This window comes from Pelobates fuscus, chromosome 6 (genome assembly GCF_036172605.1).
Source record: "Pelobates fuscus isolate aPelFus1 chromosome 6, aPelFus1.pri, whole genome shotgun sequence".
Classification (NCBI taxonomy): Eukaryota; Metazoa; Chordata; class Amphibia; order Anura; family Pelobatidae; genus Pelobates; species Pelobates fuscus.
In genome coordinates, this window is record NC_086322.1 from 7,246,591 (window position 1) to 7,261,904 (window position 15,314).

Here is a 15,314-nt window from a genome sequence, read left to right on the forward strand (position 1 = left end):
CCTGGACGAGCCCAAGCATTTGGTGTTTTTTCTTTTGAAACACGTAGCTTCGAACTGTGTTTAATATAGTCAGCAAAAATCACTTATAGCAAAACCCTTCAAGTGCTCCAAAGAGAAGATGTTGGCACGCCACCATCAATATATATATTTCCTGGTGCTTCTGATATCACCTTTCAAAGCTAACATCTTATATTAATACTCGTTTAGCTTTTACTTAGAAATGTATGAGAGAAATCATAAAAAATGTGTCGTTTTCATTATCAACCATTTAAAATCAATGGTTTATCGTAAGTCATTAATGCAAGTCCTAACTGCTCAGATGACGCTTTTAAGACTGCAAAGTCTTTCTTAAGACTGCAAAATCTTTGTTAACAACAAACAAAGGGGAAAAAATACATGTTTTGACATACGGAATTCTATTTTTATTCATACTTAGACTTGTGCAAATATGTGATGGAGAGGGTAGGTTTGAATCAAATTCCTTCCAGTACACGCCTGAATGTATCGATGAATAAAACTGTAAAGGTAAATTCAAGGCAGTCGTTACGTTCGACTGTGGATTCAAGTTATGGAACCAGGCCAACCTCCCCAAACATTATTTTGCAGAAGACTATTTATAATTAATTTCTCCTCTGCACATCTTTACTTTATTTTCAACATGGTGATAGCATGCAGAATATGAGAAAGAAAGTTAAATCCTTCATGTGCTTTTCCAACATATATTAGAACCACAAATTTCTCCTAAACCAACAAAGCCCTCATAAACAATTAAGAAATGAATGGACATTTTAAGTTTCCCCAGCAATTTGACCAGAAGCAGACTCAACTTTGACAACAGTCAATATGATTTATCACCATTGTACATAAACCTCAACTGTTAATTCACCCATACAATGAAAATGATATTGGAAAAACAGATCCTATTGAGGAATTTTAAAATCCTCACTTCAAAACGAAAACTTTGTTTCTATTTTGAGAACACAAACGCTGTCTGGCGCGTTAGTCTGGCAATTTTTTTCCTAAAACCCAACTAATGTAATGGCTCGTTGGTCTAGGGGTATGATTCTCGCTTAGGGTGCGAGAGGTCCCGGGTTCAAATCCCGGACGAGCCCAAGCATTTGGTGTTTTTTTTTTTGAAACACGTAGCTTCGAACTGTGTTTAATATAGTCAGCAAAAATCACTTATAGCAAAACCCTTCAAGTGCTCCAAAGAGAAGATGTTGGCATGCCACCATCAATATATATATTTCCTGGTGCTTCTGATATCACCTTTCAAAGCTAACATCTTATATTAATACTCGTTTAGCTTTTACTTAGAAATGTATGAGAGAAATCATAAAAAATGTGTCGTTTTCATTATCAACCATTTAAAATCAATGGTTTATCGTAAGTCATTAATGCAAGTCCTAACTGCTCCGATGACGCTTTTAAGACTGCAAAGTCTTTCTTAAGACTGCAAAATCTTTGTTAACAACAAACAAAGGGGAAAAAATACATGTTTTGACATACGGAATTCTATTTTTATTCATACTTAGACTTGTGCAAATATGTGATGGAGAGGGTAGGTTTGAATCAAATTCCTTCCAGTACACGCCTGAATGTATCGATGAATAAAACTGTAAAGGTAAATTCAAGGCAGTCGTTACGTTCGACTGTGGATTCAAGTTATGGAACCAGGCCAACCTCCCCAAACATTATTTTGCACAAGACTATTTATAATTAATTTCTCCTCTGCACATCTTTACTTTATTTTCAACATGGTGATAGCATGCAGAATATGAGAAAGAAAGTTAAATCCTTCATGTGCTTTTCCAACATATATTAGAACCACAAATTTCTCCTAAACCAACAAAGCCCTCATAAACAATTAAGAAATGAATGGACATTTTAAGTCTTCCCCAGCAATTTGACCAGAAGCAGACTCAACTTTGACAACAGTCAATATGATTTATCACCATCGTACATAAACCTCAACTGTTAATTCACCCATACAATGAAAATGATATTGGAAAAACAGATCCTATTGAGGAATTTTAAAATCCTCACTTCAAAACGAAAACTTTGTTTCTATTTTGAGAACACAAACGCTGTCTGGCGCGTTAGTCTGGCAATTTGTTTCCTAAAACCCAGCTAGTGTAATGGCTCGTTGGTCTAGGGGTATGATTCTCGCTTAGGGTGCGAGAGGTCCCGGGTTCAAATCCCGGACGAGCCCAAGCATTTGGTGTTTTTCTTTTGAAACACGTAGCTTCGAACTGTGTTTAATATAGTCAGCAAAAATCACTTATAGCAAAACCCTTCAAGTGCTCCAAAGAGAAGATGTTGGCATGCCACCATCAATATATATATTTCCTGGTGCTTCTGATATCACCTTTCAAAGCTAACATCTTATATTAATACTCGTTTAGCTTTTACTTAGAAATGTATGAGAGAAATCATAAAAAATGTGTCGTTTTCATTATCAACCATTTAAAATCAATGGTTTATCGTAAGTCATTAATGCAAGTCCTAACTGCTCAGATGACGCTTTTAAGACTGCAAAGTCTTTCTTAAGACTGCAAAATCTTTGTTAACAACAAACAAAGGGGAAAAAATATATGTTTTGACATACGGAATTATATTTTTATTCATACTTAGACTTGTGCAAATATGTGATGGAGAGGGTAGGTTTGACTCAAATTCCTTCCAGTACACGCCTGAATGTATCGATGAATAAAACTGTAAAGGTAAATTCAAGGCAGTCGTTACGTTTGGCTGTGGATTCAAGTTATGGAACCAGGCCAACCTCCCCAAACATTATTTTGCACAAGACTATTTATAATTAATTTCTCCTCTGCACATCTTTACTTTATTTTCAACATGGTGATAGCATGCAGAATATGAGAAAGAAAGTTCAATCCTTCATGTGCTTTTCCAACATATATTTGAACCACAAATTTCTCCTAAACCAACAAAGCCCTCATAAACAATTAAGAAATGAATGGACATTTTAAGTCTTCCCCAGCAATTTGACCAGAAACAGACTCAACTTTGACAACTGTCAATATGATTTATCACCATCGTACATAAACCTCAACTGTTAAATTACCCATACAATGAAAATGATATTGGAAAAACAGATCCTATTGAGGAAATTTAAAATCCTCACTTCAAAACGAAAACTTTGTTTCTATTTTGAGAACACAAACGCTGTCTGGCGCGTTAGTCTGGCAATTTTTTTCCTAAAACCCAACTAATGTAATGGCTCGTTGGTCTAGGGGTATGATTCTCGCTTTGGGTGCGAGAGGTCCCGGGTTCAAATCCCGGACGAGCCCAAGCAATTGTTGTTTTTCTTTTGAAACACGTAGCTTCCAACTGTGTTTAATATAGTCAGCAAAAATCATTTGTAGCAAAACCCTTCAAGTGCTCCACAGAGAAGATGTTGGCATGCCACCATCAATATATATATTTCCTGGTGCTTCTGATATCACCTTTCAAAGCTAACATCTTATATTAATACAAGTTTAGCTTTTACTTAGAATTGTATGAGAGAAATCATAAAAAATGTGTTGTTTTCATTATCAACCATTTAAAATCAATGGTTTATCGTAAGTCATTAATGCAAGTCCTAACTGCTCAGATGACGCTTTTAAGACTGCAAAGTCTTTCTTAAGACTTCAAAATCTTTGTTAACAACAAACAAAGGGGAAAAAATATATGTTTTGACATACGGAATTCTATTTTTATTCATACTTAGACATGTGCAAATATGTGTTGGAGAGGGTAGGTTTGCATCAAATTCCTTCCAGTACACGCCTGAATGTATCGATGAATAAAACTGTAAAGGTAAATTCAAGGCAGTCGTTACGTTCGGCTGTGGATTCAAGTTATGGAACCAGGCCAACCTCCCCAAACATTATTTTGCACAAGACTATTTATAATTAATTTCTCCTCTGCACATCTTTACTTTATTTTCAACATGGTGATAGCATGCAGAATATGAGAAAGAAAGTTGAATCCTTCATGTGCTTTTCCAACATATATTTGAACCACAAATTTCTCCTAAACCAACAAAGCCCTCATAAACAATTAAGAAATGAATGGACATTTTAAGTCTTCCCCAGCAATTTGACCAGAAACAGACTCAACTTTGACAACTGTCAATATGATTTATCACCATCGTACATAAACCTCAACTGTTAATTTACCCATACAATGAAAATGATATTGGAAAAACAGATCCTATTGAGGAAATTTAAAATCCTCACTTCAAAACGAAAACTTTGTTTCTATTTTGAGAACACAAACGCTGTCTGGCGCGTTAGTCTGGCAATTTTTTTCCTAAAACCCAACTAATGTAATGGCTCGTTGGTCTAGGGGTATGATTCTCGCTTAGGGTGCGAGAGGTCCCGGGTTCAAATCCCGGACGAGCCCAAGCATTTGGTGTTTTTTCTTTTGAAACACGTAGCTTCGAACTGTGTTTAATATAGTCAGCAAAAATCACTTATAGCAAAACCCTTCAAGTGCTCCAAAGAGAAGATGTTGGCATGCCACCATCAATATATATATTTCCTGGTGCTTCTGATATCACCTTTCAAAGCTAACATCTTATATTAATACTCGTTTAGCTTTTACTTAGAAATGTATGAGAGAAATCATAAAAAATGTGTTGTTTTCATTATCAACCATTTAAAATCAATGGTTTATCGTAAGTCATTAATGCAAGTCCTAACTGCTCAGATGACGCTTTTAAGACTGCAAAGTCTTTCTTAAGACTGCAAAATCTTTGTTAACAACAAACAAAGGGGAAAAATATATGTTTTGACATACGGAATTCTATTTTTATTCATACTTAGACTTGTGCAAATATGTGATGGAGAGGGTAGGTTTGAATCAAATTCCTTCAAGTACACGCCTGAATGTATCGATGAATAAAACTGTAAAGGTAAATTCAAGGCAGTCGTTACGTTCGACTGTGGATTCAAGTTATGGAACCAGGCCAACCTCCCCAAACATTATTTTGCACAAGACTATTTATAATTAATTTCTCCTCTGCACAACTTTACTTTATTTTCAACATGGTGATAGCATGCAGAATATGAGAAAGAAAGTTAAATCCTTCATGTGCTTTTCCAACATATATTAGAACCACAAATTTCTCCTAAACCAACAAAGCCCTCATAAACAATTAAGAAATGAATGGACATTTTAAGTCTTCCCCAGCAATTTGACCAGAAGCAGACTCAACTTTGACAACAGTCAATATGATTTATCACCATCGTACATAAACCTCAACTGTTAATTCACCCATACAATGAAAATGATATTGGAAAAACAGATCCTATTGAGGAATTTTAAAATCCTCACTTCAAAACGAAAACTTTGTTTCTATTTTGAGAACACAAACGCTGTCTGGCGCGTTAGTCTGGCAATTTTTTTCCTAAAACCCAACTAATGTAATGGCTCGTTGGTCTAGGGGTATGATTCTCGCTTAGGGTGCGAGAGGTCCCGGGTTCAAACCCCGGACGAGCCCAAGCATTTGGTGTTTTTTCTTTTGAAACACGTAGCTTCGAACTGTGTTTAATATAGTCAGCAAAAATCACTTATAGCAAAACCCTTCAAGTGCTCCAAAGAGAAGATGTTGGCATGCCACCATCAATATATATATTTCCTGGTGCTTCTGATATCACCTTTCAAAGCTAACATCTTATATTAATACTCGTTTAGCTTTTACTTAGAAATGTATGAGAGAAATCATAAAAAATGTGTCGTTTTCATTATCAACCATTTAAAATCATTGGTTTATCGTAAGTCATTAATGCAAGTCCTAACTGCTCAGATGACGTTTTTAACCCCTTAAGGACACATGACATGTCTGACACGTCATGATCCCCTTTTATTCCAGAAGTTTGGTCCTTAAGGGGTTAAGACTGCAAAGTCTTTCTTAAGACTGCAAAATCTTTGTTAACAACAAACAAAGGGGAAAAAATACATGTTTTGACATACGGAATTCTATTTTTATTCATACTTAGACTTGTGCAAATAGGTGATGGAGAGGGTAGGTTTGAATCAAATTCCTTCCAGTACACGCCTGAATGTATCGATGAATAAAACTGTAAAGGTAAATTCAAGGCAGTCGTTACGTTCGACTGTGGATTCAAGTTATGGAACCAGGCCAACCTCCCCAAACATTATTTTGCACAAGACTATTTATAATTAATTTCTCCTCTGCACATCTTTACTTTATTTTCAACATGGTGATAGCATGCAGAATATGAGAAAGAAAGTTAAATCCTTCATGTGCTTTTCCAACATATATTAGAACCACAAATTTCTCCTAAACCAACAAAGCCCTCATAAACAATTAAGAAATGAATGGACATTTTAAGTCTTCCCCAGCAATTTGACCAGAAGCAGACTCAACTTTGACAACAGTCAATATGATTTATCACCATCGTACATAAACCTCAACTGTTAATTCACCCATACAATGAAAATGATATTGGAAAAACAGATCCTATTGAGGAATTTTAAAATCCTCACTTCAAAACGAAAACTTTGTTTCTATTTTGAGAACACAAACGCTGTCTGGCGCGTTAGTCTGGCAATTTTTTTCCTAAAACCCAACTAATGTAATGGCTCGTTGGTCTAGGGGTATGATTCTCGCTTAGGGTGCGAGAGGTCCCGGGTTCAAATCCTGGACGAGCCCAAGCATTTGGTGTTTTTTCTTTTGAAACACGTAGCTTCGAACTGTGTTTAATATAGTCAGCAAAAATCACTTATAGCAAAACCCTTCAAGTGCTCCAAAGAGAAGATGTTGGCACGCCACCATCAATATATATATTTCCTGGTGCTTCTGATATCACCTTTCAAAGCTAACATCTTATATTAATACTCGTTTAGCTTTTACTTAGAAATGTATGAGAGAAATCATAAAAAATGTGTCGTTTTCATTATCAACCATTTAAAATCAATGGTTTATCGTAAGTCATTAATGCAAGTCCTAACTGCTCAGATGACGCTTTTAAGACTGCAAAGTCTTTCTTAAGACTGCAAAATCTTTGTTAACAACAAACAAAGGGGAAAAAATACATGTTTTGACATACGGAATTCTATTTTTATTCATACTTAGACTTGTGCAAATATGTGATGGAGAGGGTAGGTTTGAATCAAATTCCTTCCAGTACACGCCTGAATGTATCGATGAATAAAACTGTAAAGGTAAATTCAAGGCAGTCGTTACGTTCGACTGTGGATTCAAGTTATGGAACCAGGCCAACCTCCCCAAACATTATTTTGCAGAAGACTATTTATAATTAATTTCTCCTCTGCACATCTTTACTTTATTTTCAACATGGTGATAGCATGCAGAATATGAGAAAGAAAGTTAAATCCTTCATGTGCTTTTCCAACATATATTAGAACCACAAATTTCTCCTAAACTAACAAAGCCCTCATAAACAATTAAGAAATGAATGGACATTTTAAGTTTCCCCAGCAATTTGACCAGAAGCAGACTCAACTTTGACAACAGTCAATATGATTTATCACCATTGTACATAAACCTCAACTGTTAATTCACCCATACAATGAAAATGATATTGGAAAAACAGATCCTATTGAGGAATTTTAAAATCCTCACTTCAAAACGAAAACTTTGTTTCTATTTTGAGAACACAAACGCTGTCTGGCGCGTTAGTCTGGCAATTTTTTTCCTAAAACCCAACTAATGTAATGGCTCGTTGGTCTAGGGGTATGATTCTCGCTTAGGGTGCGAGAGGTCCCGGGTTCAAATCCCGGACGAGCCCAAGCATTTGGTGTTTTTTTTTTTGAAACACGTAGCTTCGAACTGTGTTTAATATAGTCAGCAAAAATCACTTATAGCAAAACCCTTCAAGTGCTCCAAAGAGAAGATGTTGGCATGCCACCATCAATATATATATTTCCTGGTGCTTCTGATATCACCTTTCAAAGCTAACATCTTATATTAATACTCGTTTAGCTTTTACTTAGAAATGTATGAGAGAAATCATAAAAAATGTGTCGTTTTCATTATCAACCATTTAAAATCAATGGTTTATCGTAAGTCATTAATGCAAGTCCTAACTGCTCCGATGACGCTTTTAAGACTGCAAAGTCTTTCTTAAGACTGCAAAATCTTTGTTAACAACAAACAAAGGGGAAAAAATACATGTTTTGACATACGGAATTCTATTTTTATTCATACTTAGACTTGTGCAAATATGTGATGGAGAGGGTAGGTTTGAATCAAATTCCTTCCAGTACACGCCTGAATGTATCGATGAATAAAACTGTAAAGGTAAATTCAAGGCAGTCGTTACGTTCGACTGTGGATTCAAGTTATGGAACCAGGCCAACCTCCCCAAACATTATTTTGCACAAGACTATTTATAATTAATTTCTCCTCTGCACATCTTTACTTTATTTTCAACATGGTGATAGCATGCAGAATATGAGAAAGAAAGTTAAATCCTTCATGTGCTTTTCCAACATATATTAGAACCACAAATTTCTCCTAAACCAACAAAGCCCTCATAAACAATTAAGAAATGAATGGACATTTTAAGTCTTCCCCAGCAATTTGACCAGAAGCAGACTCAACTTTGACAACAGTCAATATGATTTATCACCATCGTACATAAACCTCAACTGTTAATTCACCCATACAATGAAAATGATATTGGAAAAACAGATCCTATTGAGGAATTTTAAAATCCTCACTTCAAAACGAAAACTTTGTTTCTATTTTGAGAACACAAACGCTGTCTGGCGCGTTAGTCTGGCAATTTTTTTCCTAAAACCCAACTAATGTAATGGCTCGTTGGTCTAGGGGTATGATTCTCGCTTAGGGTGCGAGAGGTCCCGGGTTCAAATCCCGGACGAGCCCAAGCATTTGGTGTTTTTTCTTTTGAAACACGTAGCTTCGAACTGTGTTTAATATAGTCAGCAAAAATCACTTATAGCAAAACCCTTCAAGTGCTCCAAAGAGAAGATGTTGGCATGCCACCATCAATATATATATTTCCTGGTGCTTCTGATATCACCTTTCAAAGCTAACATCTTATATTAATACTCGTTTAGCTTTTACTTAGAAATGTATGAGAGAAATCATAAAAAATGTGTCGTTTTCATTATCAACCATTTAAAATCAATGGTTTATCGTAAGTCATTAATGCAAGTCCTAACTGCTCAGATGACGCTTTTAAGACTGCAAAGTCTTTCTTAAGACTGCAAAATCTTTGTTTACAACAAACAAAGGGGAAAAAATATATGTTTTGACATACGGAATTCTATTTTTATTCATACTTAGACTTGTGCAAATATGTGATGGAGAGGGTAGGTTTGAATCAAATTCCTTCCAGTACACGCCTGAATGTATCGATGAATAAAACTGTAAAGGTAAATTCAAGGCAGTCGTTACGTTCGACTGTGGATTCAAGTTATGGAACCAGGCCAACCTCCCCAAACATTATTTTGCACAAGACTATTTATAATTAATTTCTCCTCTGCACAACTTTACTTTATTTTCAACATGGTGATAGCATGCAGAATATGAGAAAGAAAGTTAAATCCTTCATGTGCTTTTCCAACATATATTAGAACCACAAATTTCTCCTAAACCAACAAAGCCCTCATAAACAATTAAGAAATGAATGGACATTTTAAGTCTTCCCCAGCAATTTGACCAGAAGCAGACTCAACTTTGACAACAGTCAATATGATTTATCACCATCGTACATAAACCTCAACTGTTAATTCACCCATACAATGAAAATGATATTGGAAAAACAGATCCTATTGAGGAATTTTAAAATCCTCACTTCAAAACGAAAACTTTGTTTCTATTTTGAGAACACAAACGCTGTCTGGCGCGTTAGTCTGGCAATTTTTTTCCTAAAACCCAACTAATGTAATGGCTCGTTGGTCTAGGGGTATGATTCTCGCTTAGGGTGCGAGAGGTCCCGGGTTCAAACCCCGGACGAGCCCAAGCATTTGGTGTTTTTTCTTTTGAAACACGTAGCTTCGAACTGTGTTTAATATAGTCAGCAAAAATCACTTATAGCAAAACCCTTCAAGTGCTCCAAAGAGAAGATGTTGGCATGCCACCATCAATATATATATTTCCTGGTGCTTCTGATATCACCTTTCAAAGCTAACATCTTATATTAATACTCGTTTAGCTTTTACTTAGAAATGTATGAGAGAAATCATAAAAAATGTGTCGTTTTCATTATCAACCATTTAAAATCAATGGTTTATCGTAAGTCATTAATGCAAGTCCTAACTGCTCAGATGACGCTTTTAAGACTGCAAAGTCTTTCTTAAGACTGCAAAATCTTTGTTAACAACAAACAAAGGGGAAAAAATACATGTTTTGACATACGGAATTCTATTTTTATTCATACTTAGACTTGTGCAAATATGTGATGGAGAGGGTCGGTTTGAATCAAATTCCTTCCAGTACACGCCTGAATGTATCGATGAATAAAACTGTAAAGGTAAATTCAAGGCAGTCGTTACGTTCGACTGTGGATTCAAGTTATGGAACCAGGCCAACCTCCCCAAACATTATTTTGCACAAGACTATTTATAATTAATTTCTCCTCTGCACATCTTTACTTTATTTTCAACATGGTGATAGCATGCAGAATATGAGAAAGAAAGTTAAATCCTTCATGTGCTTTTCCAACATATATTAGAACCACAAATTTCTCCTAAACCAACAAAGCCCTCATAAACAATTAAGAAATGAATGGACATTTTAAGTTTCCCCAGCAATTTGACCAGAAGCAGACTCAACTTTGACAACAGTCAATATGATTTATCACCATTGTACATAAACCTCAACTGTTAATTCACCCATACAATGAAAATGATATTGGAAAAACAGATCCTATTGAGGAATTTTAAAATCCTCACTTCAAAACGAAAACTTTGTTTCTATTTTGAGAACACAAACGCTGTCTGGCGCGTTAGTCTGGCAATTTTTTTCCTAAAACCCAACTAATGTAATGGCTCGTTGGTCTAGGGGTATGATTCTCGCTTAGGGTGCGAGAGGTCCCGGGTTCAAATCCCGGACGAGCCCAAGCATTTGGTGTTTTTTCTTTTGAAACACGTAGCTTCGAACTGTGTTTAATATAGTCAGCAAAAATCACTTATAGCAAAACCCTTCAAGTGCTCCAAAGAGAAGATGTTGGCATGCCACCATCAATATATATATTTCCTGGTGCTTCTGATATCACCTTTCAAAGCTAACATCTTATATTAATACTCGTTTAGCTTTTACTTAGAAATGTATGAGAGAAATCATAAAAAATGTGTCGTTTTCATTATCAACCATTTAAAATCAATGGTTTATCGTAAGTCATTAATGCAAGTCCTAACTGCTCCGATGACGCTTTTAAGACTGCAAAGTCTTTCTTAAGACTGCAAAATCTTTGTTAACAACAAACAAAGGGGAAAAAATACATGTTTTGACATACGGAATTCTATTTTTATTCATACTTAGACTTGTGCAAATAGGTGATGGAGAGGGTAGGTTTGAATCAAATTCCTTCCAGTACACGCCTGAATGTATCGATGAATAAAACTGTAAAGGTAAATTCAAGGCAGTCGTTACGTTCGACTGTGGATTCAAGTTATGGAACCAGGCCAACCTCCCCAAACATTATTTTGCACAAGACTATTTATAATTAATTTCTCCTCTGCACATCTTTACTTTATTTTCAACATGGTGATAGCATGCAGAATATGAGAAAGAAAGTTAAATCCTTCATGTGCTTTTCCAACATATATTAGAACCACAAATTTCTCCTAAACCAACAAAGCCCTCATAAACAATTAAGAAATGAATGGACATTTTAAGTCTTCCCCAGCAATTTGACCAGAAGCAGACTCAACTTTGACAACAGTCAATATGATTTATCACCATCGTACATAAACCTCAACTGTTAATTCACCCATACAATGAAAATGATATTGGAAAAACAGATCCTATTGAGGAATTTTAAAATCCTCACTTCAAAACGAAAACTTTGTTTCTATTTTGAGAACACAAACGCTGTCTGGCGCGTTAGTCTGGCAATTTTTTTCCTAAAACCCAACTAATGTAATGGCTCGTTGGTCTAGGGGTATGATTCTCGCTTAGGGTGCGAGAGGTCCCGGGTTCAAATCCCGGACGAGCCCAAGCATTTGGTGTTTTTTCTTTTGAAACACGTAGCTTCGAACTGTGTTTAATATAGTCAGCAAAAATCACTTATAGCAAAACCCTTCAAGTGCTCCAAAGAGAAGATGTTGGCATGCCACCATCAATATATATATTTCCTGGTGCTTCTGATATCACCTTTCAAAGCTAACATCTTATATTAATACTCGTTTAGCTTTTACTTAGAAATGTATGAGAGAAATCATAAAAAATGTGTCGTTTTCATTATCAACCATTTAAAATCAATGGTTTATCGTAAGTCATTAATGCAAGTCCTAACTGCTCCGATGATGCTTTTAAGACTGCAAAGTCTTTCTTAAGACTGCAAAATCTTTGTTAACAACAAACAAAGGGGAAAAAATACATGTTTTGACATACGGAATTCTATTTTTATTCATACTTAGACTTGTGCAAATATGTGATGGAGAGGGTAGGTTTGAATCAAATTCCTTCCAGTACACGCCTGAATGTATCGATGAATAAAACTGTAAAGGTAAATTCAAGGCAGTCGTTACGTTCGACTGTGGATTCACGTTATGGAACCAGGCCAACCTTGCCAAACATTATTTTGCACAAGACTATTTATAATTAATTTCTCCTCTGCACAACTTTACTTTATTTTCAACATGGTGATAGCATGCAGAATATGAGAAAGAAAGTTAAATCCTTCATGTGCTTTTCCAACATATATTAGAACCACAAATTTCTCCTAAACCAACAAAGCCCTCATAAACAATTAAGAAATGAATGGACATTTTAAGTCTTCCCCAGCAATTTGACCAGAAGCAGACTCAACTTTGACAACAGTCAATATGATTTATCACCATCGTACATAAACCTCAACTGTTAATTCACCCATACAATGAAAATGATATTGGAAAAACAGATCCTATTGAGGAATTTTAAAATCCTCACTTCAAAACGAAAACTTTGTTTCTATTTTGAGAACACAAACGCTGTCTGGCGCGTTAGTCTGGCAATTTTTTTCCTAAAACCCAACTAATGTAATGGCTCGTTGGTCTAGGGGTATGATTCTCGCTTAGGGTGCGAGAGGTCCCGGGTTCAAACCCCGGACGAGCCCAAGCAATTGGTGTTTTTTCTTTTGAAACACGTAGCTTCGAACTGTGTTTAATATAGTCAGCAAAAATCACTTATAGCAAAACCCTTCAAGTGCTCCAAAGAGAAGATGTTGGCATGCCACCATCAATATATATATTTCCTGGTGCTTCTGATATCACCTTTCAAAGCTAACATCTTATATTAATACTCGTTTAGCTTTTACTTAGAAATGTATGAGAGAAATCATAAAAAATGTGTCGTTTTCATTATCAACCATTTAAAATCATTGGTTTATCGTAAGTCATTAATGCAAGTCCTAACTGCTCAGATGACGTTTTTAACCCCTTAAGGACACATGATATGTCTGACACGTCATGATCCCCTTTTATTCCAGAAGTTTGGTCCTTAAGGGGTTAAGACTGCAAAGTCTTTCTTAAGACTGCAAAATCTTTGTTAACAACAAATAAAGGGGAAAAAATACATGTTTTGACATACGGAATTCTATTTTTATTCATACTTAGACTTGTGCAAATAGGTGATGGAGAGGGTAGGTTTGAATCAAATTCCTTCCAGTACACGCCTGAATGTATCGATGAATAAAACTGTAAAGGTAAATTCAAGGCAGTCGTTACGTTCGACTGTGGATTCAAGTTATGGAACCAGGCCAACCTCCCCAAACATTATTTTGCACAAGACTATTTATAATTAATTTCTCCTCTGCACATCTTTACTTTATTTTCAACATGGTGATAGCATGCAGAATATGAGAAAGAAAGTTAAATCCTTCATGTGCTTTTCCAACATATATTAGAACCACAAATTTCTCCTAAACCAACAAAGCCCTCATAAACAATTAAGAAATGAATGGACATTTTAAGTCTTCCCCAGCAATTTGACCAGAAGCAGACTCAACTTTGACAACAGTCAATATGATTTATCACCATCGTACATAAACCTCAACTGTTAATTCACCCATACAATGAAAATGATATTGGAAAAACAGATCCTATTGAGGAATTTTAAAATCCTCACTTCAAAACGAAAACTTTGTTTCTATTTTGAGAACACAAACGCTGTCTGGCGCGTTAGTCTGGCAATTTTTTTCCTAAAACCCAACTAATGTAATGGCTCGTTGGTCTAGGGGTATGATTCTCGCTTAGGGTGCGAGAGGTCCCGGGTTCAAATCCCGGACGAGCCCAAGCATTTGGTGTTTTTTCTTTTGAAACACGTAGCTTCGAACTGTGTTTAATATAGTCAGCAAAAATCACTTATAGCAAAACCCTTCAAGTGCTCCAAAGAGAAGATGTTGGCATGCCACCATCAATATATATATTTCCTGGTGCTTCTGATATCACCTTTCAAAGCTAACATCTTATATTAATACTCGTTTAGCTTTTACTTAGAAATGTATGAGAGAAATCATAAAAAATGTGTCGTTTTCATTATCAACCATTTAAAATCAATGGTTTATCGTAAGTCATTAATGCAAGTCCTAACTGCTCCGATGACGCTTTTAAGACTGCAAAGTCTTTCTTAAGACTGCAAAATCTTTGTTAACAACAAACAAAGGGGAAAAAATACATGTTTTGACATACGGAATTCTATTTTTATTCATACTTAGACTTGTGCAAATATGTGATGGAGAGGGTAGGTTTGAATCAAATTCCTTCCAGTACACGCCTGAATGTATCGATGAATAAAACTGTAAAGGTAAATTCAAGGCAGTCGTTACGTTCGACTGTGGATTCAAGTTATGGAACCAGGCCAACCTCCCCAAACATTATTTTGCACAAGACTATTTATAATTAATTTCTCCTCTGCACATCTTTACTTTATTTTCAACATGGTGATAGCATGCAGAATATGAGAAAGAAAGTTAAATCCTTCATGTGCTTTTCCAACATATATTAGAACCACAAATTTCTCCTAAACCAACAAAGCCCTCATAAACAATTAAGAAATGAATGGACATTTTAAGTCTTCCCCAGCAATTTGACCAGAAGCAGACTCAACTTTGACAACAGTCAATATGATTTATCACCATCGTACATAA

The 15,314-nt window shown here is 35.6% G+C and overlaps 12 non-coding genes across 12 annotated transcripts; all 12 read left to right on the plus strand.

Moving 5' to 3' along the window:
- Nucleotides 1–1,040: 1,040 nt before the first annotated feature.
- TRNAP-AGG (transfer RNA proline (anticodon AGG)) lies at nucleotides 1,041–1,112 on the plus strand. The gene has a single exon. It is a non-coding gene; the product is annotated as a tRNA-Pro (tRNA).
- A 1,028-nt stretch (nucleotides 1,113–2,140) lies between these two features.
- Nucleotides 2,141–2,212, plus strand: TRNAP-AGG (transfer RNA proline (anticodon AGG)). The gene has a single exon. It is a non-coding gene; the product is annotated as a tRNA-Pro (tRNA).
- A 1,027-nt stretch (nucleotides 2,213–3,239) lies between these two features.
- TRNAP-UGG (transfer RNA proline (anticodon UGG)) lies at nucleotides 3,240–3,311 on the plus strand. The gene has a single exon. It is a non-coding gene; the product is annotated as a tRNA-Pro (tRNA).
- Nucleotides 3,312–4,338: 1,027 nt separating this feature from the next.
- On the plus strand, nucleotides 4,339–4,410 carry TRNAP-AGG (transfer RNA proline (anticodon AGG)). Its single transcript has one exon. It is a non-coding gene; the product is annotated as a tRNA-Pro (tRNA).
- A 1,027-nt stretch (nucleotides 4,411–5,437) lies between these two features.
- Nucleotides 5,438–5,509, plus strand: TRNAP-AGG (transfer RNA proline (anticodon AGG)). Its single transcript has one exon. It is a non-coding gene; the product is annotated as a tRNA-Pro (tRNA).
- A 2,203-nt stretch (nucleotides 5,510–7,712) lies between these two features.
- On the plus strand, nucleotides 7,713–7,784 carry TRNAP-AGG (transfer RNA proline (anticodon AGG)). Its single transcript has one exon. It is a non-coding gene; the product is annotated as a tRNA-Pro (tRNA).
- Nucleotides 7,785–8,812: 1,028 nt separating this feature from the next.
- TRNAP-AGG (transfer RNA proline (anticodon AGG)) lies at nucleotides 8,813–8,884 on the plus strand. The gene has a single exon. It is a non-coding gene; the product is annotated as a tRNA-Pro (tRNA).
- Nucleotides 8,885–9,912: 1,028 nt separating this feature from the next.
- TRNAP-AGG (transfer RNA proline (anticodon AGG)) lies at nucleotides 9,913–9,984 on the plus strand. The gene has a single exon. It is a non-coding gene; the product is annotated as a tRNA-Pro (tRNA).
- A 1,027-nt stretch (nucleotides 9,985–11,011) lies between these two features.
- Nucleotides 11,012–11,083, plus strand: TRNAP-AGG (transfer RNA proline (anticodon AGG)). Its single transcript has one exon. It is a non-coding gene; the product is annotated as a tRNA-Pro (tRNA).
- Nucleotides 11,084–12,111: 1,028 nt separating this feature from the next.
- TRNAP-AGG (transfer RNA proline (anticodon AGG)) lies at nucleotides 12,112–12,183 on the plus strand. Its single transcript has one exon. It is a non-coding gene; the product is annotated as a tRNA-Pro (tRNA).
- A 1,028-nt stretch (nucleotides 12,184–13,211) lies between these two features.
- On the plus strand, nucleotides 13,212–13,283 carry TRNAP-AGG (transfer RNA proline (anticodon AGG)). Its single transcript has one exon. It is a non-coding gene; the product is annotated as a tRNA-Pro (tRNA).
- Nucleotides 13,284–14,387: 1,104 nt separating this feature from the next.
- TRNAP-AGG (transfer RNA proline (anticodon AGG)) lies at nucleotides 14,388–14,459 on the plus strand. The gene has a single exon. It is a non-coding gene; the product is annotated as a tRNA-Pro (tRNA).
- The last annotated feature ends 855 nt before the right edge of the window (nucleotides 14,460–15,314 follow it).